This window comes from Equus caballus, chromosome 29 (assembly GCF_041296265.1).
Source record: "Equus caballus isolate H_3958 breed thoroughbred chromosome 29, TB-T2T, whole genome shotgun sequence".
In the NCBI taxonomy this organism is placed as follows: domain Eukaryota; kingdom Metazoa; phylum Chordata; class Mammalia; order Perissodactyla; family Equidae; genus Equus; species Equus caballus.
The window spans coordinates 35100249-35126690 of NC_091712.1; the positions used below are offsets into that span (position 1 = coordinate 35100249).

The 26442-nt window shown below is 39.5% G+C and overlaps 1 protein-coding gene across 3 annotated transcripts in view; it reads right to left on the reverse strand.

The window, feature by feature from the left end:
* CELF2 (CUGBP Elav-like family member 2) overlaps positions 1 to 26442 on the reverse strand; it is a 789986-nt gene that overhangs the window by 577396 nt on the left and 186148 nt on the right. For 2 of the 3 annotated variants that reach the window (XM_070255411.1, XM_070255395.1), the window contains exon 2: positions 22001 to 22038. The gene's annotated coding sequence lies outside the window, so the exon portion shown is untranslated. Of the gene's footprint in view, positions 1 to 21941; positions 22039 to 26442 lie in introns of all 3 variants that reach the window. The other variant, XM_070255396.1, reaches the window with a different exon arrangement.

The following is a 26442-nucleotide window of genomic DNA, read 5'->3' on the forward strand; positions in this document are numbered from 1 at the left end:
ATGAAGATGCCAAGTAGGCGTTGGCTATATCGAGACAGAACTCAGTGGAGTGATCTGGACTGGGGAAATATATCATTGATATGTGGATTGCATTTGAAACCGTGGGACTGGATGAGCTCACACAGCAGGAGTGGAGTATAAAGAGAGGAGGGCTGAGGACAGAGTCCTGTAAGCTCTGAAATATTTATGGGTTTTGTAGAAGGAAGGATCCAGTAAAGGAGCATTAAAAAAAATGGCCTGTGATGTATTAGGAAAACCAGGCAAATGTAGACCATGGAAGTCAAGAGAATGGCATGATTAGAGAAGAAGAGTGTACTCCATCAAGACAAGTGCTACTGAAATGTTAGGTCAGAACTGTCCACTCTGAAAACTCCCTGTGTCTCATGGGGATGCAAATCTCATCTGACGGATTTGCTTGCCTGTGATCTATAATGTGAGCCTGGGCTGACCTGCCATTAAAAGGAGACCGACACACTTGCCTTGTTCTGATAGATTCCAGTTCTGTGTATTTATATCCTACCGATCTTTAAGGAACTTCATAAAACGACAGAGATATGCTGGAATCTTTTGAGATGAGAAAAGTCAGAGACTAAAGAGCCCCTGAACCGTTTCCTAAACAGGAAAATGAAGGCCTTAAGGATTGCTTGAGTCAGGACTCCTCAGTACTCCTTGCGTTCTCTTCCTTGCAAATCCGGAGGTAAACAGTTTGCCATCCTCCCATGAGGTGAGCCGCTGGTAGAATAAATATATTCATATCTCCCTCTACTCCCATGATGCACATAGTTAGTCATTATAGCTAACCCCCAGTGTGCAAACTGGAGCGACTGCTCCAGAGTGTCTCTGTTCAGTGGTGTTTCGGAGTGGACTCCGGAGACCAGGCAGCAGATGCCACTCTGTAGCTCAGAAAGGCATCCCAAGACCCATACATCATGATGCCTTTCATCTTTTTCTTAAGAAAAGAAACCCAAGAGTCACGCAATAAAAATATAAATTCCATAATGTTGGAGTTCCCTGCCTATGGAACTTCTCTGTTAAACTTAGAGCAATCATGATGTCTTAGATAAAATTTTCTCTGATGGCCAATAGCAACTCACACAATTTGTCATTTAGGCATCAATATACAGCATGGTTCTCAATGGGAAGGGCGCGGCGATGGTGCCCCCAGGGGACTTTTGGCAATGTCTGGAGATTGAAGTAGTTTTGGTTGTCACACTGGAGGGCTGCTGCTGCGTCTTGCGGGTAGAGGCTGGGGACGATACTCAACACCCCACAACCCCCAAGACAGTCCTCACAACAAGAATTAACTCACCCAAATGTCAGTAGTGTTGAGGCTAACAAACTCTGACATGAAGAAAACTCTAAAAACCACAGTTAATTCTCAGCACTAGCCTTAATTTTAAAAGGGATTGAGACTACGATCCTGTTAGTTCATTTTTCTGACTGTTAAACCATTATATACAATATCAATGTCCCAGTTTTAGGCCATTTGTTTCACTTTTGAAAAAACAAAATGAGAAAAGTATTCCATTAGAGGAACACAAGAATGCCCATAGCTTTCTGCTGATTCCATTAATGCATTTTAGCATTTCTTGTGAAGTTTTTGTGTTGCTGATACTGCAAATGAAACTCCTACTGCTCCTGAGACAAAATTTGACATTTTAAAGTCACTCCAAGAGAGGAACAAAAATGGAAAAAATAAAATTCAGATTTTAAGCTCACCGGGTAGTGGGTTGCCAGTGCAATTGATTTTCAGCCAAACAATTCTTTCCCTAATCATATTATCAGATCAAAAACATACTTCTGTTGGACTCAGTTATGCCTGTAAGACATAAGACAGTGCAATCCACGCAGCATATGCTCAGTATAGGCTTCTTGAATAAGCAATGCCCACTGATGACATTGTGCTTCCTGCTTTCCTATAATTATTCCTACTTAGAGATATGAAATCCTGGTCTTAGGAAATTTTTGCCGGGACTCTAATTATCCCCAGACAACTGAGTCTCTTATTTCAGTTTCATTTGTTTACCCCTCTTTCTGATGGTAACAACTTCAACCTGCCTGAAGATTTCACTTTGAGAAATGCATTTTTCCTCCCACTATTCTGTTTCAAATGTACTGTTCCTGTGCCTCATACCCTAGAGAGGAAAACTGTTTTTCATTTGCTATTTAAAGCATTCTTTTAGTGCCATAGGAGTTTGAGTCCTTGTAAAGTGGGAGGCGGGACTCTGTGAGTTTTCATGACTGTATCCTGGAATCCTCAATCAAAACATTGTTAAGGATCCAGGAATCCAGCCCAGAGCGAGGAGCCATGGGAAAAAGAATGGACAAAGCTTATGCTCTTAGCCTTATTTTTCACCCAAACACCAAGCCCTCAGCTTCTCTTGGGGAGATTGATTTTCCTTCTAGAAGAGTGTAACTTGGAGACGAAATTGAAGATGATCTAACACATATCAAGCAGTCACATTCCAAACCAGTAGAAAGAGCAGGAGATCCAAATTGATCCCAACTGATGGAAATTTAAAAAAAAATGCTTGATTTTTAAAATTATTATAATAACTATTATTTATTTCATGATGAATGTAACTGAGTCAATTGGTTCCTTTGGGCATAAGAAGTTTGGCCATATTCATTTCCTGTTAAACAGTGATCAGATATGACCAAAGGAAACAGCTCATCTCCTCATGGACACCAAGGAGATTGGACAAAAAGTGTTATTTTAAAAACTGAGTATCTGGGGCTGGCCCCATGGCTGAGTGGTTAAGTTCACGCGCTGCACTTCCTTGGGCCCGGGTTTCGATGGTTTGGATCCTGCGCGTGGACACGGCACCACTTCTCAGGCCATGCTGCGGGGGCGTCCCGCATAGCAGAGCCAGAGGCACACACAACTAGAATATACGACTATGTACTGGGGGGCTTTGGGGAGAAGAATAAGGGGGGAAAAACAAAAGAAGATTGGCAACAGATGTTAGCTCAGGTGCCAATCTTTAAAAATAAAAAAACCCAAAAAAACTGAGTATCTCAGAGGCTTTTCCACAAGACTCCCATTATTGCTAGTGGGGCAGTTACTTCCCAGTCCCTAACTTTTCATGGAAAAGAAGTAGTATTCCTTAAACACAGGTATTTTGCTAACTTCAAAATTGGTAACAATAGTTCAAATGAGAGGGGAGAGGTGGGGAGAGATAAAAATGACAAAAACAGAATTTTGAGAGAAAAGAATGCTAAGAAATTAGGAAGAGATTTGGAAGAGGGATAGAGGAAAATGGTGATTTCTTTTCAAAAGACTCCCCATACTCTGGGCCTACGTTCCTTCTGAATGTTAATTACAGTCTTTACCTTGGCATTTTGCTCTCATATGAGGGAAGCAATTACTAGCCTAATTCAAATTCATAGCAGCCATTAACAATGAACAAACAGATACATTATTTTAATTCCATTTGCTGCTTCCTTTCTGCTGATGTATTGACCCATGAAGCTTTGACTGGACGTCCTGTAATTGGCATTTGGCAAAGATTGTTATCATCATCATCCTTTTCGTATATGAGTATTTATTAAGCATATATTGCATATATAATACCTTGCAAGGGCAGGCAGCTTAAAGACCACAGGCCAGAGAGAGTCTTTGCCTTTATAGAGTTTATATAATGATGCCTTCATTTTTTAGATAAAAATTTAGCCTGTGTGTTTGTGTGTGTGTGTTTGGAAGGGTCAGGGTGAACACTGATATGCTAACCGGATTATTTCTTAACTTAAATACATTTTCAACTATTCTTAGTATATTATTTCAATCATATATGTTCAACCTTATTCTTGGCTCAATAATACCATTTATATCAAACTCCACGGCAAGATCTCACAATGAGATATGGTTAATAAAAAGAGAGGAAAACAGGAAAAATAATTCTAAAATGGAATAATCTATAACCCTTTGGCTATGATTTCCTCTTCTTTCTTGAGTCAATGACTTTTCTTATCACGAAGCATTATAATCTCTTCTTTCCTATTAGGTTTGCACACTGACATGATTTTTGTTATGTTTTAATTTGGAATATTTTATATGTGCCAAGTCATTTGTTTGCTTTTCCTTCTTCAGGACCATTTAATGTCATTGTCTTGTGTCCCAAGACGTCATCCCTTACATAAATTAATTAGTTCGCCTAGAAACAGTGCCCAAATCCCTCAGCACCAGGATGATCCCATGAGCTGTAGGCAAGTTATTCACCTTCTTGGGTCTCAATTTCCCCATCTATATAGCAAGATGATGGGATTCTAGAATGTCTTCTGGCTCTGAGATTTTATTATATATTTATATATTTAAAACACATGTTCATTATAGTATCTAACGCGACCCGGTGTTTCCCAGCTCTTGGACTGGGCCAGTGCTGTGAAATATTGTACAACAGGGACATTGGATCTAACGATATGCTGATGTTTCCTCTTTTATGCCCTTTGATTTTGTTCCCTGCCTCAAATACTCAGTGTTTTCATAAGTTCTGTCCCTCAAATCAGCTCCAAAATCATAAAATGTGAAATTCCACCTGTTCCCTTGTTTGTGGCATGTATTTAAGTCCATAAGGATTACGTCCATGTCCCTGAAGTTCTCGCTCTATAGGGTCTAGCAAATTGCAAATTTAGATGCTTAGTAATAGTTGACTTAAATTAATAATCCAAACCCGACTAAAATCACGTATAAAGTCTGAATTGAACAATGCCTGTTATTAGAAGGAAATTATTGAAAAGGGGATTATCTTATTCAACCCTCCCACACAATGCAGGAATCGCATGTGCACCACCCTTGACAGACGGTCATCTGGTCTGCTTCTGCTTCAACAGTGACCAGTTGCTCACAGAGCCTTGTGGTGGGTCATTTATATTGTTGACCAGCTCTGATGGGGGATGTGGGGGAGAGTTGTTTTCTCTAGGTGAATCGAAAGTCTATCTCCTTGTACTTCACCCAATTTTTCTAATTTTGCCTCTAGATTAACAAGGAACACATCTACCATTGTCACCAGTCAAGTTTTTAATGATAACTATCATTTCACCATTACCCTACGTTAACTTCATTTGACTGACCAATTTTTCCTGCCTTAAACAAAGGAAATAAATCTATTTCTCCTCTGCCTGATGTATCAAAAACCCCTAATAGTATCAAATGGTTATAGGCTTTTGCTGACATTTAATAAAGTGTCTGGAGATTGAGGGTACACACTCCATTGGAGAATTTCTAGATAAAATTGTGCACTGATTATAGAGTCTGGCTTCTGTAATTAGCACCCTAAAATTGAGTTATTCTTTATGTTTCACTACAGCATCATAGTCAAAGAGCCAGCCTTTCAAATGTATTTGAATATTTAACCCAGATTGATAAACTGGAGGAAAGCCAATCACCCCAAAAGTCAGAGCTCATGATTTTAGTATTTATGCCAAAGATTGAGGTTCTGTTGGAAAACTGGTTTGTTTTTGGAAGATACAAGTTTGAGTTGTGGAATAGTTGCTCTCCTACTTGTAAAATTAAGGGCTTTCTAAACTTTGGTTTTCATCTGCTTTATCTTCTCTCCTTCACATCAGTAGAAGACACAGAGAGAGGGACTCTTTGGGTGGCTGGCAAATCTATCTGCCTAAAGTTTTCGTAAAACTATAAAGTTTAAAGTTGTAAAATTTAGGTAAAGAAAGGTCATTGGAATATGTATCTTGAGAAGCTTGAGTATTGTCCTTAACCCTGCCACTAACTACTGTGACATTTGACAATTCAGTTGAGTTCTTTGGGTTTTAGTTTCCTAATAGTACCTAATCTGAGAGCATCTAGTTGAATATCTTTAAGATCCATTCATCCTCAACAGTAATATTCTTAAGGAAGGATTTTGAACTACTTGAGAATTTTAATACATGTGCCCTCTTGCTTCCCATTATCAGGAATAACTAAATGTTGGTTGCATTTGGTTGAGAACCTGCTAATATGAATTAGGCGTGTTCTTTCCTTACCAAATTGAGGCCTGTGACTCTTATTACTATGAAAGTAGAAGCTGAGAAAGAGTGGTGCTCTAAATGCTGTGAATCCAGTTTGAGGTTGGTGGGTTGAGGTTGCTAATAGCTTGACAATTTCTTTGGGATCTTGGTTATGTGATTGGCCCCAGTTACGTTTGGAGTTGGTTTTCCTAAAAGACCTATTTGGAGAAGGAGATTTGAGAAAAGAATGTTCTTTCTGCTATTTCTACAATTCGTTACATGGAAGGTATTCATTTAATTTTGGTTGTACTGAATTCAGATGAATCAGAAGTAGGTCCTGACAGAAAAATTTTGTTAGTTGCTACTACTTTATTCCTAAAGGAGTAATCCATTTAGAGAAAGCCAATTTCAGTTATTTAAAACTGTTAATGATTTGCAAAAAGTCAACACATGCATAGATGGTCATAAAGTTCTCCCTAGATTTTTAAAGTTATGAGAGTTGACCAAGCTAAATACACAGATAATTGAAGAAGAACGGAATGTGTGTGTTGGGTTTGCCATTCTAATAAGAGAAGATTGACCACGAGAATAAACATTGATTTGTATCTTGTGATAAATAAAATTATTCTTTTACTGAATCACATTCAGACAAAATTTATAAGCAATTTATATAAATGAACGCAATTAGTGTTACATGCACATAGCCAGTCCAAGTTTTTGATATACAGTTTCTCATTTGGTCAGTTTTCTTATATGTATAATCAGTGTCAATGTCACTGATTTCTCTTGATTCCCTGATTCCATGGACAAGCTCACCTTCTTTTTCTTCCCCTCCCCCTTCACCAGCATCATTATTACCATTTGATACTCGCATCTTCCCTTTGGAAAACTTGGGGTCTTGCTGTCCATTTTACAGGGTGAGGAAGCATGAATTCTACCATATTCTCCTATTTGGCAGATCCTTTCTATTTCTGCACACCCTTTTCCTTCCCATCCTTGAGAGAGATGAAGGCTGGAGGTCTCCCTTCATACAGTAGACACTCTGAGTTAAGATACTTTAAGTAGAGGATGTTCATTGATGGATAGCTCCAGGATGGTAAGATGAGTTGGAAGGATATCTGGACCAGTAGTAGTGGTATGAACAGAGAGAGGGGATGATGCAAAATTTCCCGGCATCACTGATATCCATCTACTCATTCATTCACTCACGCTCTCATTAAACAAAAATTTGGTGAGTGTCCACTTTGTGTGAGGTACTGTGCTAGGGACTAGGGACAGGGATGACTAAGTAAACATGGTTCCTGCCCTCAGAGTGGGGTCTACATGGAGGATACCATCAAAACAATATGATTTCTTACGTACTTTTGGGAAAAGTGAGCATAGAAGGGACTCCAGCCCAGGCTGGGCTTCCTTGAGGAAAAGTCGTCTACTCTGAAACCTGAAAGATGGGGCTGATATATTCAGGGATGGGATGGGGAGGGAAAGAGGAGAGAAGACTACTCCAGACTGAGGGAACACCTTGAATAATTAGCAAATTAAAGGAATTTAAAATAGTTAAAAGTAGTTCATCCTAATTTCAACAAGGGAATGACAGGGGAAATCCAAGAAGCTTTTAGGGGAAGCTATGAGCCAACTCATAGTCTTTTTGGATCTCCTATGTGCTAAGTGAGTAAGTGAGAAGTCTGAGGCTCCACTTGAGATTTTTGTGTATAATTTCAAGTGGAGTTTCTTTACCCTCCCCCACCATTACTCCCTCGGTCCTCCCTTGAGTTCAAACACAGCCTTTCATTGCATAACAGGAATTAAATATTTTAAATGCAAATGCTTCAGAGAGTTACCCCACTGCTAGGGAAAAGTCTCACCTTGACTTTCTCAGTTTCATATAGGGAAAGAGGTAAATTTCTCTATTGTAGTGAGTTCAGGATGCTGAGCCATAGGAGGAAGGAGAAGAAAATGGGTCTCATCCATTCACACAGTTTGAGAGCTTCACAAATTTATTCTGAGTTTATGTTCATCCATGGAAGAGTCTGAAATGGGATTGGATGAACAGGAGGGGAAAGAGAAGAGAAAAAATTCTTACACAAGTTTCTTCCTGTCTGCTGAGATGGTCTGGGGACATATTAATGGGAATGCTGGCTCTCTCTTGCCGCTAAATACTATAAACATTGTTAAAACTTCTGCTTCTATGGTTAAGAGCACGTGCTGGGACCCAATAGACATGATGCACCAGGACCTCAGTGTAGACAGATAGTGAGATGAGGGAGAAGGCATTGTGCCTGCCTGGGAGTTAACTCAGCCCAAACTTTTCAGCAAAAGAGTCTCACAGAGAAACTGGAGATTACACTCTACTGCCACAGAGGCTGATCATCAGCCTTTTAATTGTTTTAGTTTGAAATAAAGTACCCCTTGACGTATGTTTGATTATTAATTATTGTATTATTGTTCATTATTTCTGAAAAGTAATAACATGTTTAATAAAAATCTGAGCTACAATAATGAAAATGATTTAGATAATTTCGAGCATTTCAACCTCCTGAGGACTTCAATTTGATTTCTAAAATACAGTAGAAACTTACTAATTCAGAGTAATGACAGAGGGCCCTATTGTGAATTACCAAATTTTGCAGCCGAGTGGGTATGCAAACAGACATAAAACATCAGGGAAAGTAAATCACACAATATGCTTTATCCATTTGTTTTGACAGAGGTAGTTCAGACTTAACAGTCTATGATAAAACTTTCCCGTACATCAGCAAATGTATTGTCGCTTGTTTCATAAAGATAATGAAGTCTTGGTAATCAGAAATCTCGCTATATAACTCAGACATTAAATCTTTGCTCAGAGATAGCTTTGGGACTGCAGGGGGTTTCAAATAATTATCTGGCTTACAGAGTACTGAAGTGAGAACGATGGAAGTTCTGTAAATGCAAAGTGAGGAAGAGAGGTAAAAAGATATTTTAATCCATCTTATGGTTGTCATTTAGCATTACTATTTTTTCTCTGCACTCACAGCTCTTTAGAGGCAGAAGAGATCTCATCTATGTTCTCTTAACCAACCTCCTAGCCTACTACACTGCTGTATTCATTAGGATTTTTTGATTTTTCCTTCAAGAAAGAAGGAGGTCCAACTTAATTGCATGCAATTCTACCTTGTATGAGAAAGGACTACACATTTTTACATGCAGAGTAGGACCCAGGCCCAGGGATAAGGTTGGGATTTGGAATCAGCTGCAGCTAGATTTTTATGACCTATCATTTTCTCTTGTCTCCTCCTCCTTTCCCTTCTATTAATCTTGATGGCTGGTTCTCAACCATGGCTGTACATGGAACCACCTGGAGCACTGTTTAAATACACCATTCCCCGTGTGCAGACATTCTGCCTTAATTGATGATTGAGAGCCATTATGAGACCACTGATAGTTGAAATGACCCACGTATAGATATGTTTTTGTGCTGAATCTTCATTATCATATTCTGTGTCCTTAGTAGGGCTACTACGCTGAGGATAAGTGATTTCAGGATTGGGTAGGGGATGGTCTCACAGTTAGTTGGAAGTATGGTGTAAAAGCATCATCCTTGGAACTAGCACACTGGGTTTGAATTCTTACTCTACCACTACTGGCCATGCTATGAACTGAAATTCACTTAATGTCTCTCTGTTTAGGTTTCCTCATCTGTAAAATGTGGATAATAAAAGTATCCATCTGTAGAGTTGTGATTCAATGAGTTAATCTACACAAAGGATTTAGAACAGTCCTCAACACATGGCAAGAACCGTAAACTTCTTGGTTGTTATTCAGAGGGACCCAGAGGGCAAGGACAGAGGAAGCAGAAGGTCTGTTTACAAGGCCTGTAGGTTCTGAAAAGCTTAGGCTGGGACCCACAGGAGATGGCAGAATTGCTGAGAGCTGTTGGGAAAAACAAGATGACCCTTTGGGTAGAGACCATAAATGGTTTGAAACGAAGTTGGTTTTATAGGATCTTTTATTTTTGTACCTATTTTGGGGAAGAAAACTTATGTTAGAAAAGGGCTAGGGGAATAATACTGCTTATATTTGAAGAGAGGTATCCCTGAACTCTAATAACTTCTGTCTGCCTCCCAAAATGGATCTGGAGTAGTTTTTAGAGGGAAGACTAGTTCTTAAAATGCTTGCTTATCTGTGGACGGAACTACTGTAGAGATGTAATAGGCTTGGTTAAGATGTCCCAAACGTCGACACAACTCCAGTGACTCATTTGGGTTGGTGGGGGTGGGGTGGGGGCTCCCCAAGTTTAAATTTCAAAACCTCATAGGTGAGAGACACAGAAAGAGGTGAGTCAAATGAAAAGGAAGTTTCTGGCAAGAATAAAAAGTTAAGCATGCCATCACCATTCCTCTCTCTAAAGTTAAACCCAGATTTATTGAGAATTTGTAAATTGTTCATTTTGTGTATATTTCCCCCTTTAGTAGCAAAGTTTCCATTTGGGGGCTCTCCTTCCTGTTCTGGATCTTCTTGTTTCAAGTCAGGCAGGGCTCACAGAATAGAGAATGCAGGTTTAATACTGGCTTAAGCTAAAACGAATTAGGGAAGCAAATCCGCTGCTCCCCTCAAAAATCAAACATTGCATGCCACAATTGCATCAAAGTGACTTTTAGATTGTCTGTTATTTGGGAATATCTGTACTGCAGCTCATTCAATTACCAAGTCTCATTTGGAGTTGACTGCAAATTTAAGCACTTTTAGCAAGAGAAGTTCATGAGTCATTCAGACTAAATCTAATTCATTTGTACAATATTTCATGGGCAAAGGTGGGTAGCTAGGGATTGGCGAAAGTATGGAGAAGAGGAAAACAGTGTAAGGGACTTTCTAAAGGTCCCTAAGTGAGATGGCAGCAGAAACGGAAAATGGGATGTGGCTTTCGTCATCTCCACCTGCCCCTCCTCCTGGTTTGCCTAACTTGCCTGTTGGCAACTTGTGAGTGACTGCTCCCACCCTCTTTGCACAAATACACAGAGGCTGTTTGAAAAAAAAAATCCTGGGTAGAGCAATGTCTATGCATATTATGTCTTTGTGCATCCCCATATCCTGTGCGTCCTGTGCCAACCTGGTGACCATGGTATTTGGATATAATTGAAAAGGCGCATGCTAATTTGGACCCTGTGACAGCACCGTAACCGAGATTTACAGTTGAAAATGGTTGACAACTCAGCTACTGAGTGAAAAGAGGGTGATGGGAATCTGATTTGATGGGATGACCCTTCTGACACGTGAACAAAGAAACCTGCATATCTATTTTTAACCAGGCTCTGGAGGCTTCCAGTAATTGACATTTGGAGCTGAGGCTCATGCTTGCCCCAGTTCCTGGGGATATTTGCATCTTTTTCTATGTTTGGGCTTTGTCTGTCTAATTCTTGTGAGCAGGTCGGGAAGCGGTGTTAGTCCCCTCACCAGTAGAAGGCTCAAAGAAGCCCACCTCCCTTTCTGCCTGGGGCTTCAATCCTGGAGGCTGATGTTTTCTACTCCAGGAGAAATGCAAATACTACTTTGAGCTTTTATGAGTTGCTATACCTCAGTGCTGTTGATAAATCTAAGTTTAGGTCTCCTAGTTATGATTTATTATAGTGGGAAAAATGGAGACGTCAGGATTGGATCCCTGAGTTGAGGTACAACAGAAAGAATAATGGAACCAGAAGTTGGTATGTGAGGGCTTCATGAAAACTTGCCTCACACACGGTAGTGATCAGAATCAACTGTAAAGTCTGTGAATTTGGTATTTGGGCTTTCCCTTTGTCTCCTTTTCCTTTGTCTTGATGTTACTCATTTCATCCTATCCATCCTCCTATATTTGGTTTTTATTTTGTCTCTTCCTAAACAAATCTCTTCCCGTGAAAGGACTCAATGATTAATTCACACTGAAGTATAATCGACAGATGGGGTTTATATGCTACTTCTTAGAGGTTTTCATTTTTTTTTTTTTTTTTTTTAGCATTTTCATATAATAGGGACAAAACCTTTAAACCCAAGGACTAAACCTTTTGTCTGGGAATTTCAGATATCCAGTGGGAGCCATATTTTCATTTAAGATGGAAGTTAAAGTTTTTTGCTGGAATTATTGAATGTCCACATTTAAGTTAGCATTAACTTAGAGGCCGGCCCCGTGGCTGAATGGTTAAATCTGAGTGCTCTGCTTCGGCAGCCCAGGGTTTCACCAGTTCGAATCCTGGGCGCGGACATGGCACCGCTCATCAGGCCATCCTGAGGAGGCATCCCACATGCCACAACTGGAAGGACGCACAACTAAAAATACACAACTGTGTACCAGGAGGCTTTGGGGAGAAAAAAGGAAAAATAAAATCTTTAAAAAACAAGCAAAAAAACCCCATGTTAACTTAGATGCTATTTCTATATACATAAGACCAGGCTCTCCTAAGATCAAGGTAAGGGTGTGAAATCTGGAAAATATTTTGAAGATACTGACAAATAGAAATGGCAAGCAATAGGATATATTGGAGTATATGAGGAAGCCATTTGGTGTAAACCTAATTCGGCCTGACTTTGTTTTTTCCAAAAGGGCCTGACCATGGCCTTTGAGCATGCATTGTGCATCTGCTTTAAACATTTCCTATGGCAAGAACAAATGCCCTTAAGATAAAGATGCAACTTCCCCTGACATTTCCTTAGGGATAAGCATCTTTCCTTAGGCTAGGAACTGATTGCTGGGTTTGCCTTTGACCAGGAGCTCACCTGTGATCACCCAGCTTGAGACAATAGACCTGCCATCCTGCTGTGTTCACCGAGACAGCAGACCTACCTGCTGTTTCCATCAATCGCTGTACCGACAGAGCAGTCTCGCGACTATTGTAAAAGGGACATTTCAATCTTATGTGAAACATCCTGTTTGGGGGTATATAACCACTCTGTACACCCCACTTCTTCAGTGTCCTTTCTTCCTTTGGGAAGAAAGGCCCTGGGCCATGGTCCTCACATTTTAGCTCAGAATAAACTCATCCCAAATTTTCATTTATAGATTGGTTATGGATTATTTTTGTTGACAACACCATTCTATTTACAATCGATTGCCAGAGCTGTTGTTTAGAAAACACAAATGTCTTCACTCCAGTTGAAAGCCAGAAACATTGTATCATGGCTCTTAGAATAAAGACCAAAATCTTTAAGACAATCAGCAAAGCACCAGGAGATTCCAGCCTTCTCTGTTAACCTCGCTTCCTCTTGCTTTCTGAGCCCTCCCTACATGGACTTCTTCCTGTTCCTCAACCATGCAAGCCATTCTGCCTCAGGCCACCACCTCCTCCAAACCCGGATGCCTGATCCTCCCTCTGCCTGGAAGGCACATCCTCCCCCCCACCTGCTCTCCATCCCCCCCCCCCCCATCTGTCTATCTGCATAGCTGCAAATCATCCTTCAGATGTGAGAGCGAATTTCACTTTCTCAGGGAATGCTCTGATGACCAGGTCCCACTCTCTTGTTATTTGCTCTATCCTTATCTATTATAGCGGTGAGACAATTTGCAATTATACATCTATTTGTGCCATTATTTACTAAATCTCCACACAGACAGCCACTGCATATGAATTGCTCACCATGGATGTCCCATCTCTAGGACACTGTCTGGCAGAGGGGCTGCAAGAAGTGGTTCTGATACCAATGGTTAATCTACAGGACTGACAAATTATACTGAAACCCTGAAAAGCTTTGCAGAAATTCTCTCCTATCCTGGTTGAATAATTATTATCATGATGGTTAATTTAGTGATCAGGAAGGAAGTAATTTAAATGGAGCTGTCTTCAAAACATGTTATTTTGTTTTTGGTAAGTTTGATGTATATGCGTGTAAATTTATACATAAGTGTGCAGCCTAATTGGGATGATATTTGATTTTTCAAAGGATCTTTTACATCTTCTATCATATTTGTTCATCAAAAAGTCTCTATGTGGAAAGTACGGCATTTTATTGTGAAGAAATTAAGATGTAAATATATATGTATAGCATATAGTATGTAATAGTAGATATCTACTATAGTCTTATATACCATATAGTAGATATATTGTATATATACTAATTTATCAGTATACTATATAATTATATATTGTGCATACATTACAGATATATCTATGTTATATATACACTAATTTACCAGTGTATTATATATATTTATCTAAAGCTACACTGCAGGCTAGTTGCAAAGGCAGAATCTATTACTGAATTTTATAATCAAGAGTGATGATTAAGATGGTGATAACTCTACGTGGGTGTTTGAAAAGGCTGACTCCAGACAACCCTTCCTTCTGTGTTGGCGTGTGTGAAAATGTCTCTTTAATTTTTACACCATCTTTTGCTGTTTGCTTGTGATAATGAATAGAAGGATGCTATGAGAAGTCTTTCGTTGCTAACTTTTCTGTAAAGTGAGAGAGGATAAAACAGAAGTCAGGCGGGAAGCAGTTGAGCCCACAATGTGTTTGTTGCACCAGCACGTTACTGGGCCAGAGCCCCAGACCTGCGGTTTACTGAGAAGGCTGCTCCACGGTTTGCATGGTTACCCCGAAAACTAATGGGTATGCAATTTTGAGAAAACATAGGATTTCTCCTTTTAAAAGTAGATAGAATTAGGGAAAGACAAAGAAAGGAATGTTATATATCTGTATCATTTAGTTTGCATCAAGGACTTTGCTCAGCACTTTCATATGTCTTATCCTTCTTAGTTAACCCTCCCCACATCCTGAGAGAAGTAGGTACTGTAATTGACATTTATGGCAGAGAAGTCAATTGACTTGCATAACGTAACAGGAGTAGCTTGCTTTGTGAGCTGTTCTACCACTCCGAGCTCCATGAATCATTCCACTGGCTTAAGATCTTCTCCTGGGGCCATTTTCCAGTTAAAGCGAATATTCCACCATGGATTTACTGCCCTATTAGACGAGTTTCTAGGCTTTATGAAATGGAATGACTGGTATCATGCTCGGGCTTGAGGTTGCCACGCCAACCCTCTCTGACGCCGAGAGAGCTGTACACAGCTCCTAGTTCTTACGCCTCGCCCCAAGCAGTGCTTAGGAGCTCTCTTAATTTGATGGGTTTTCTGTGGTCCTCCATATTTGAAAAGGACAGCTGTCATTCAAGAGATGCTGTGATAATTTATTACCAATTCTCCACAACTCAGTCCTTTTGAAAACATCCTGCAAAAATCTACTACTATGTTGGTAATTCCCAGGCCTCGTTGTTGGTGTTCCTGTCTCATCATTTATTACACTCCATAATCATGTGTTATAGTCACCTTCCCCCAGAACTCAACTGGAGGCTTGCTCCAAGGGGATGGCTACTTCTCTTGCCTTGTTCTAAGGTGGGATGTCATTATAGCAACATGTCCTGGTCATGACACCAAGCATCTTAAACATACTTTATTATCTAATCCATAAAACCACACTGTGAGATATGAAATATTGTGATTTTCCATTTTTCTGAAAAGGAAACTGAGACAGCAAAAGAAAATTTCCCCAAAGACACACAGCTTCAAGGAGATGGATGTGGGAATTTGCATGCAGGTGTTCTCTCTTTAAGATCTGCTCTATTGCCAAAAAGCAAATACCACTGGGATGCTCAATGGGAGAGATGGGCATTCTTGACTTAGCTTTTCACTTTGATTTTGTCAAATCAGTATATTATATGTAGTGTGCTGCTTGAGCATAGATATGGATAACTCTTATTAACTAAGATATACAGATAAGTTAAACCACACAAAATTGATAGGGAACATACTTCTTTTGTATCACTCAAGCCTCAAACATAAGGGAATTTCAGAGTAGAGTACATCCTACCCTCAAAGGCGATACCTGCAACTCAGACATTGTAATAAACCAGTCAAAAGAGGGACAGTCGCAAAGTTCTGGAAACTTCAAGAGGTCACAGAATCTTCTGGCATGGAGGAAATCCCTATAGTCTTATAGGGTAATGAGGAAGAGGAGAGAGTTCAGACTTTGGAGAAATGATCCAGAAAGAAACCACAGTATTGACCGGACACCATACCTCCTAGCAACTGTGTGTGCATTTCACCCCTCCTGCTCCACAGAGCTGGTCACCATTTAAACCTCATTCTCAATCTTGTCTTCTCTGACTCCGGCCACTAGAATCTGTCTGGTGCTTAGACTGTTCTCAATCTATACATGTTGCAGGCATTGACCTGGGAAGTATTTTCTGTGGGATTTCTTATTTGATTTCAATCATATTTGATTTGATTTGAAATTCAGTGGAAAAATGTTATGTACATATATAGCATTTTGTTAGAATATATGTATTTCAATGACTCTGTAGTATAATGTGGAACCAACTTCCACTTCTGTTTAAAATTTTTGGCTGAATATAGGGTTTTCTTTGTGAATCTCGGAGTGTGCACTCGTTACTGGCTAATCTGGGTTCTTTGCAAATCTGTCGTGTGCCGTGGTGACTTGCATGCCTTCTTGAATGATTGCTTAGGAGCAAATTCATTGGCATAAAACCATCCTTGAGTTACTTTTGTTAATATCTTTAGCTTGTGTTAAAAAATTTCACAGTAATATGAAGAATATTCAAGTACTAGTTTTAATTAATCATGTTATGGTTTTGTTAAATATACTTTTTTGACCTGATATATTACAGAAGTGACAGGAAATTATGGCACTCAGAAAGGGTCGCTGTTTTGTTACAACCAATTATATCATTATGCTTTAGTCTTAAGGTGTTTCAATTTTTAGGGAAGCTAAGTGCTATAAATCTTGTGAAGTTGCTGTGGACACTTAGTGGGCAGAGAACAATGCATTGAAGTCTCTGTGTTGCTCCCAGGACTTTCTCTGTATTGGACATGCAGCAAATATCCTATTGGCTTGTTCCATTGTGGTGTAAAGTCATCTAAATTTGGGAATATGGTTAGCCTCAAATAGCAGGAGCCTGGGCAGGATCTGAGCAGCATAGGAGAATAGTAATTATAACTTGTTTGCTTCTTTCTTTCTGAGTGTGGTCATTAGAGTGGCATCTTTGAAATCTCATGGCATTTTTTTTGTTGCTCCATAGGTGGAAAAAGCAATTCAGGTCTGTTAATAAGCAAGCATTTCATCTTCTACCTTAAATAGTTCTGCAGAATGGGGTCTCTCCATAATTCCAAGCTGAAGTTATAGGACCCATAGTTCTTTGCCTCGATAAGAGAATCCTTAGAAGATCTACTGCAATGTTGAAATGAAAGGAATGAAGGTAAAACCCTAAATCCCAATATAAAAAACTCCAACCATAACCAAGCAGATTCTTACAACAGGGAATCATTTCACCATTTTGATAAACTTATATGCGGCTTTAGAAAGAACAGCTGTAAAGGTTTTAGATGTTTTGATCACAAGTTAGAATGAAAGAAATGATTTTGCTATCTGGTCCTTGGAGAAGGCCCATTGCTCCTCTCAGCAGGAATTCCCAGACATTCGAGCTGTTCTGATCATTTATCCCCCTCCTGCTTCAGGTAGCAAATTGACAGTGGATTGGGGAGCATAAATGTTGGGTAATAGAAATTATGTAAATGTTGCATTCCAGCAAGACAAATTTCAGCCCCTTGGGGTCTTTTAAATAGCATTAATTCTAGAAATTAGACACAAAATTTAACTTTTTCATGCTAATAATGATTTCATAAAGAAAAACTCGTTAGTAAAGGTGACAAATATGAAGTTCTATTGAACATTTAAATTCCAGAATCTCAGTGAATGCCTCAGGGAGATATTTACCCAGCCAATGACTCTCCGATGTTATTAAGAAGTAATTTATTCAAGAAAGTCTCCATTCATGAGTTTACATAAGAACTATATCTGCTTTACAAAGGCTTGTATTCTCAGTGTAGCACATACCTAATTTACAATGACTTTTGGTTAAAATTTTCATTAGGTTAGTTCAATAGTATTTGATAATTTTAATTCAGTTTTATGAGATCCCAGGTTTCCATTTATAGGAAGAGAAAATGAATGCAGAGGAAATAAATTTTTAAAGAGCAAATTTATCTCTCAAATGAGCCCCGCTAATTTCAGTAGCAAATCTGAGGTGGAGGAAAGTTAACCTTTAGTATTTCTGTGGCAGTGCTTTTCAGCATAGACTGTGCGCATCCAATGAAAAACAGCTCAGATCCACAGCATCAGTGCTTTGCAGCTATGCCAGTCTGTGTGGCGATCCTACAAGAGACTCTTCGAAAGACTGAAATGGAAAGGGGATCCCACGTTTAAGCATAGAATGTTTTCACGAGCCTGAGGACAGGAATGGAAGAGTGGTCCTCAGGCATAAATCAGGCCTAGGGAGACAGAACCAAAATAGATGAGAGGTGAGTGCTCCAGGCTCCTTAAACAAGGGCTAAGAAATATACAACTACTAGAGGTCATGAATTTAGGTAGGAAAACTATTATTTAAGCTTTAAGCAAGAATGTGAAATCAGAGAAGACTCAGAGTCCCAAATGCAGGAAGATGAGAAAGGCATATCACCGGGCCAGTCATTGGAAGGCAGACCAACCCTGAGACGTGATGGACAGTTTGCCCTGCTTGGCTTAAGAAGGGATGACCTAATGAGAAGTTGTGAAACACACACACACATACACAGAGAACTTTCAAGTTTTTCCAACAATTTTTTCCTGTTAAAGCTAGCTGATTTAGACTTCCACGGCGGTAACTTCAAACTCCTTCCCATGTAAACTGCAAATAGCATAGGGCCACGCAAAGTGAAACACTCCCCTCATCTTATCAACAAGTTGAAATAATCCGGTACTCTTTGCCAATGATGAAGTCCAGCTACTCATGGTATTGCCACCATATTGACAGAAGAATTATAAATAAAATTCCCCATTGCATCATGCAGCAGGAGACTGAACATGGAACCATGGTCTGCACAGACTGTTGTGACAGCTGTGGGTGAAAAAGACCATGGAAGGCAATCCACTCCCTGTTCTACCAGTACCATTCTGAGCGGGCCTCTTTCCTCTGACTGTTCAAGTAAAGGAAGAGGACAGCAAAGCAATTAGTCAGTGATTTTGATCAACGTAGAAAACCAAACTAGGTTATTCAGCTTCTAAATGTCTTCTTTTACTTAATAAAGTCTTACTTGGGTTTACTCTCTTTACTTAGCTTGTGCAAACGTCCTTGGTCTACTTAGAAAGCAGACTGTTTCACATCCATATCCAGAACAGTCTTTTTTTATCAATAGGGGTCCTGGACTCTAATGCAGCCTCATATTAAGTCAGAATTCAAATGAACATCTTCTGATTTTTTGAGTCTTGATCCCTGAGAGAACATATAAAGTCAAAAGCCCTATATGTTAGTTGTATATGGACTGTATAGTCTGCCTAAAATACATTCTGCTAGTATTAGAAATGAATCTACAGGATATATTGTGTGTGATTGTCATTGTCATTGTCATTTTAAGTTACAGCTCTGTATTTTATAGTATATAATGAAATGAGATGATAAAAGTGACATCAAGCTTTGGATTTCAGAATCTAAATCACCCATTTTATTCATCATTTGGCAGCTGAATGTCTCTTAAATACTGTGCAAAGTTTTACGATTTAATGTTTGCCTAAAGAACTAAAAGAAATGTGTTAAGCTGCATTACTAAGTAGAGGCAGAGTATGCTGCATAAACTCCTCAGAAGGCAGATGCTTAACACAAGTTTCCTTTGACCTCTGAGAAGAGGAGGGCAGGGCCAAAGTTTGAGCTGATCTATCTACCTCTGGACTCCCCGTTCCCAGAGGCTCATCACATCTGCACCATGCATGGAGCAAATTAAGAGATTACCTGTTTTCCCACCACTGCATTTAACTGGCTCTGAAAATACTTTCAAGCTCTACTTTTCTCCTAAGAAACTGATGTTTTGATCTCCAGCGGTTATTCATGTTTAGCCCCTTGTCCTCGTTAGCTTTGCTGTGACCAAAGAGAACTCATCGCTATGTAAGAATCTTAACTCATAACAGTTCAGTGAAGTTACTTCCAGGGCTGTGACTCTCATGTGCCTGCTAGTTTTCTTGACGATTTTGTAGCCTATGAACCTTGTTTCTCTGATTTAGGAGCTTCCAAACAGGACATTCTATTCCTGTGATGGAAAGTGGCCTAATTGTGACAAAGCACTCGTTGTTATTTGTGATTTTTATTTTACTCGGCCCTCTGCCAGTGCAAAGAGTTTTCCTTCGCTGTACCCCACACCCATCAGTCACATGCCAAGTAAGAATAGGGCCAGAAAACAGTTGCAATGTAGTTTCCAAACTCACTTTGTTTTGACTGTGCCTCCAATAGATAATCATGGTCTGCCATCACATTGATGGAGAAGCAACCCTTTTTGTAGCACGACTCCGTGATTTTAGGGGATCTGTGAAAGTCCTATTGCTCCCCAGAATGTTTTCTCATCTGTTGGCTCATATTAAAACAAAATTCTCCATCATCAGTGCTTCCTCTTTTTTTATCGCAGGGCATGAATGCTAGGCAATATGTGAAGGTGGTAACATTGACAACTCCCCAAAATGTTATTAATCATACTTCAAGGGGAGGGAACTACATGAGGATTTTTTTGTGGGAGTAGGAGGCCATGAAGTTAGAAATTCTAAAAAGGAGTAGAGAAAGGGGACCAGGAAAGAAGGAGAAGAATAAGAAATTGAAAATCCAGAGATCTTGGAGACCCTCTTGCCTAATGACCTTTGTTTTGGGCCTTACTGACAAAACTCTAGGACTTAAAGGATCTAAGTTGCTTTTTGTCACCCACTCACTTAGAGAGGCTAATCCTAATATTAACGAATACTCTTGAGCAATAAGATGTGTAAAATATCTTCCCTCTCATAATCACGCAGATCATATATGACCCAGATTGCAATTCCTATCCATGCAATGCATATGTATTTTAAGATTAAGTAACTTTTTCCTTTCCCATCTGTGCTCCAAATCTGTGCCATATGTCACCTAACAAGGTATTTTCCATTATTCTTTTATTCAGTTCACTGCATTTTGTTCCTCTTGTCCCTTGAAAATTAGCTCGTCTGTAATCAGAAATCGCTTCCACTCACAGTTCAGTGCCCCTACCGTAGATGTGGCAAATGCTTGTTTACGGGGCTGGTAATTGGATTAAAACATTGAAAAGAAACAGAAAAATGGAATGTATTGAAAAAAATAAAAAAAAAATAGGCACGAAAATCAACAAAACCAAAATGAATCACAAAGTTCTAATGAATGAAATTGCTATTAATAGGAATCAATTATCAGTAACAATGTCCCAGAGTTTGTGGTCCTCAATATTCAATTGCAATGATATTTAAAAACCTAAAAGAAGGGAAAGCATTCTGAACAGCCTTTCTGTGAGGCGGACTTGAAAATGGTTGATTAGTTTCTGTGTGTCTTCTGGGATGTCTTGAATAATGGACAGTGCATAAATCTTCACTAGGTCTGGATACAGAAATACTACAGTAGGGGAAGCTCCCTGTATTAAATTATTAAGGAGAATTAATTATTCTTCTCAGAATCACAGGAAAGAAAAAATAAGAATGATCCCATTCCAAAGAATCTTGCTGAGTGGTATGCGCAGGTGGAAAGTGACGTTAAGAGTCCTTGGGCATGATGTGCCATTTTGTCAACTCAAGAGTGACAGAGTTGGCATATAATCCACTGCTTCCAAACTCAAAACTATACCCATAGGACTAATTTTCTGAATATCTTTCCAAAAATCTTGCCAAAATATTTTTTTTACAGAAGCCAATGTTTTGGAAAATCAAAATAAAACATCTTGCAATAAAACAAAACCAATTGTAGTATAGGAATGGGAAATCTAATAGCCATCCAGGAATGCCAATATCCAACAAGTAGGCTTTGATATAAAGGTGAGCCAAAGAGACAATGGATCAGACCCAACAGTGAACAAAATCCAGAAGAGAAAAATCCAAAGAGAAACAACAGATATGTTTGTATATCAGAAAGCATAAAAAGCAGAAAATCAGAAAATCACATCCACGTGAGTAAGGCACCATCCCTACCTTCTTAGCAGGGATCTTTGAGCAATCCACCTTAACTCTGCCAACGAGGAATCTCTTACCTGCTTGACCGGGTCACTCCTTCTCTAGTTCTGTAGACCTAAAGACGAGGAAAAAAAGAAATAATTAAGTTCAGTCCTTTAATTTGAGAAAGATATTCTATGCTAACATGTAATTTTTAAAAACTACTCATTTTTTGTTAAAGAAAAAGTTGGAATGAAGGCAGAGTCTAATAATTAAGCAGGTGAGGTGAATTTTGCGTTATTTGCTCTTGCAAATTGCTCATTGTGCTCATTGACCCAAAGGGAAGGCAAGAGTGAAATTTAGTTGCAGGGAACTTGTTCAGTTCTCTTCAGAGTAAAATGACGGTGCTGCATAATTGATTTCTGATTTCTGCCACATCCATGCTGATAAGACTTTTACTAGAGTCTGTCTATATTTTCTTGAGGATTTTGATAGCCGATGGCTACCTTTTATTTTATCCATATCGACTGAATCGTGGGAAAGGAAGAGAATGAATGCCCTTCTTCTGCCACAGAAATTCTGTCTAGGGACCTACTATCAGAGGATTATTATACAAATCTGCTTAGTCTGTTTTATTTCGGTTGTATAACCTAGAACATTAGCTGGTTCTTTCAGTCCAGTGCTTCCTAATATCCATTTAGTATGTGTAATATTTTTATTTTTTGGCCAAGCAATGCACACTAGGTGCTCAGATGTTTTAGACGAGTTACAATTCATTTTCTTGGTTGTCAGTGGTATAAGATTGATAAATTAGGAGCAGTGAGGAATAGTCTATTATAAGTGGAGAACCTGAACACAATTCTAGAAACCCTGAATCCGTTGGTCTAGCCAGGGGTTGGCAAACCATAGCTCATGGGCCAAATCCAGCCTGCCACCTCTTTTGATATGATGCCTGAGCTAAGAATGGTGTTTTTTTTTTTTTTAAAGATTGGCACCTGGGCTAACAACTGTTGCCAATCTTTTTTTTTTCTGCTTTATCTCCCAAAACCACCCTCCCCCCCCCACCCCCCCACATAGCTGTATATCTTAGTTGCAGGTCCTTCTAGTTGTGGGATGTGGGACACCACCTCAATGTGGCCTGATGAGCGGTGCCATGTCCGCGCCCAGGATCCGAACCCTGGGCCGCCGGGAGCAGAGCGTGCAAGCTTAACCACTCGGCCACGGAGCAGGCCCCTGAATGGTTTTTTACCTTTTTAAGTTGTTGAAAAAAATATAAAAAGAATACTATTCCATAGTGCATGAAAATTATAGGAAATTTGAATTTCAGTGTCCATAAATAAAGTTTTGTTGGAACATAGCTACGCTCATTTGTTTGAGAGTCTGTGGTTGCTTTCACGCTACAGTGGCACTGTAGAGGTAAGCAGGTAAGTAGTTACAAGAGGTAACTAGTTGGAACAGAGAGGATACAGCCTACAAATGCTGGAAGATTTACCACCTGGCCCTTTAAGAAAAAATGTATTGACCTCTGGCTTAGGCTGCGGTTGATTTCATCTTTGTTGGAGGTGTGTGGGGGGTAACGTGATGAGATCCTAATCATTGAGGTTGATCACTCTAGGTAGCCAAGTGACAACTTTTCAGACCATTAAAATAAAAGTGACTGTATTTTATTCTGGAGTCATTTAGGTTGCTCACCGTAGATCAAGAGGGGCAGTCAGGAACAAATAGAGTCCTTGGCTGTTTGTGTAGGAAGTTCTAGGCTGGCTTCATTGCTCTATGATAGTGGTTGATCGAGTCTACTTTTTATTGTATTATGAGTCTTCAAGACTCGCCTTAATATTTGATAAGAATATATAGAACATTAACTTAATATGGAATAAATGAAAAACAATTCTTGAAAGAAGCAAAACAATATATAAGTACGCATATAATGATTTACATGAAGCATCTATAGGAAATTTAAAAAGTTTCTGTATTTATATAAAGTATGCATATAATACACATAATACTTAAGCATTTATATGAAGTTCAAAAACACGTACGATCAAACTATATTTTTAGTGAAAAGACGTATTCACATATGAGTGGCAAAGGATTAACCTTGCCCAAACCTTGCCTTTGGCTTTGGCTCTTGGGAGATAATTTTTAAACCCTTGGAATACCCTGTCTGACAGGAGTGTCATTATTTACCTGAGGGCCTTGTGCTGCACCAGATAATCTAAGCCACCAATGTGATTAATGGCCCTTGGGGGTTGGGTCGTGGACCATGCAGTATCAATGCAACTTCTAGAGGAGCTGGAGACAAAGATCAGCCTGGCAGATGACCAACCGTGTTTATGTGACTGAGCCCCAAGAAAAACTCTGGACATCAAATCTTGAGTGGGCTTCTATGGTTGGCAGTACTGCATACATATTGTCACACATCATTGTTGGGAGAATTAAGCACTGTCCACACAACTCCACTGGAAGGGGACCACTAAGAGCTCTGTACTTGGAACCGCCCCAGACCCTGACCCATGTGCGTCTTCCTTTGGCTGATTTTAATCTCCATCCTTTCACTGTAATAAACCATAATTGTGAGTATAACAGCCTTGATGTGTTCTGTGAGTTTTTTAGAAAATTATAGAACCTGAGGATGGTTTTGGGGACCCTCTAACTTGCAACTGGTGTCAGAAGTGAAGGTGGTCTTGGGGACCCCTGAAAACTAGAATATGTACATTTAAAATTTGTTAAATACAGTCATGTGTTGCTTGATGACAGGGATACATTCTGAGAAATGCATTGTTAGGTGATTTCATCCTTGTGCAAACATCATAGAGTGTACTTACACAATCCTAGATAGTAGCCTATTACACACCTAGGCTATATGGTGCTAATCTTATGGGACCACTGTCATATGTGCAGCCCACCATTGACCACAATGCTATGTGGCACATGACTGCACACACACATACACATAATCACAAAAATCGTGCTAGTGGTTACCAGGGTTGGGCGGTAGGCATGACGCATGTTTTCTAGGATGGTAGCGATATTTTGTTTCTTGATCTGATGGTGATTAAATGGGTATTAACATATATCATGTAACTTTAATTACACACACACACGGGGTCCAGTGTAGCAACTAAAGCATCCAGCTACACAAAAGATTACCAATTTATCCTTAGTCTCATTACTCAAGGACTATTCTCTATTTTTCTTGAAAGAATAAGTCAATTAGTTGTTCAAGGATTATAATCTCAATTCTCATGGTCATGTGATAGAATATTGGCTTTAATTTATTTTATTTGCTATTTCCTGGAGTCTTGGAAATTCTGCCCCATTGCTCATATGTGTATCTGGGAATACAGTATGTGATTTCTCTTGTTTTGACTTAGTTGTAGCAGAATGAACCCTGTCTGTATAGGTCAGGTCAGATGACTTTAGAATCTCAGCTACTGAAGGCACGATAATTGGCCTCGGTGAGTAATTTTAAACTAATTGATCAGGAGGAGGATTAGAATCCACCAACTGTCTGCTCCCTGCATCTGCAGAGATCCATTCAGGCCCAGTTTCTGCCCATTTTGCAGCCTCACGTGTCTACATGGTACATGCAATATTGTTATCTAGAAAGATCGCTATCATCTTCCATGTAGGAAGAGGAGCTTGAAAAAAGCTCCTGATTGCTTACAGCCAGATCACTGAACTTCTGTAGCAACTGCCAGTGCTTAGTATCTGACAAAGCTGACAAGGCCCAGAAATAGAGATGTAACATGATCACGGTCAGGTAAGACAATTTTAAGTATTCATTTAACTTCTAAAGGTATCAGACATAACTTATTGACCTTTGAAGATAACCTAAAAATCAACACAGGTTGGAAGCATTTTTACTAGATGTTGGTCCACGGGTATCTCTTATAAAATAACGTAATTATAGTTCGCAAAGGGAAAAAGATTATGAAAATGGCGGCTATGTAGCTGAGTAGAGTAGGCAAAGTCTGCCAAAGAAGCAGTTTTGCTACAGGCCTCCATCAGTGGTCTGCTCAGACAAAGGGCTATGTGTAGACTGAACATGGAAACTTACTGGGTCATCTTATAAAGTGATTGCCTTTTTAAAGTCACCCAGATTGACTGTCACAAGTCAATTCCTGGTAATTGCATTACCAGGCTTCATCTCATTTCATTGTTCATATGGCCCTGAATAATCAGGCCACTCTCATTGATTAGTGGCTTGTTCTGGCCAACTGAACAACTCAATCAAATTGACCCTGTGGCAACTTGTTTCCTTGGTTAGCAGATAGTGGTTCGGATTCCCCCAAAGCCTGAGTCAGCCATATTTGGGCCATTTAAAGCACTAACCATGGGGCTGCTTCCAAGTAAAGAATATGGTTGCAGAGAACAAACCAGTGGGTGGCACTACCACATGTTGCAGGCAGAGCTGGGGCACACAACTGGCAGTTCTCAAATTTTCCTGTGCATAATAATCATTTAATGGAACTTGTGTAGAAACTCTGATTCCGGGGCCGGCCAGGTGGCACAGCAGTTAAGTTCGCACGTCCTGCTT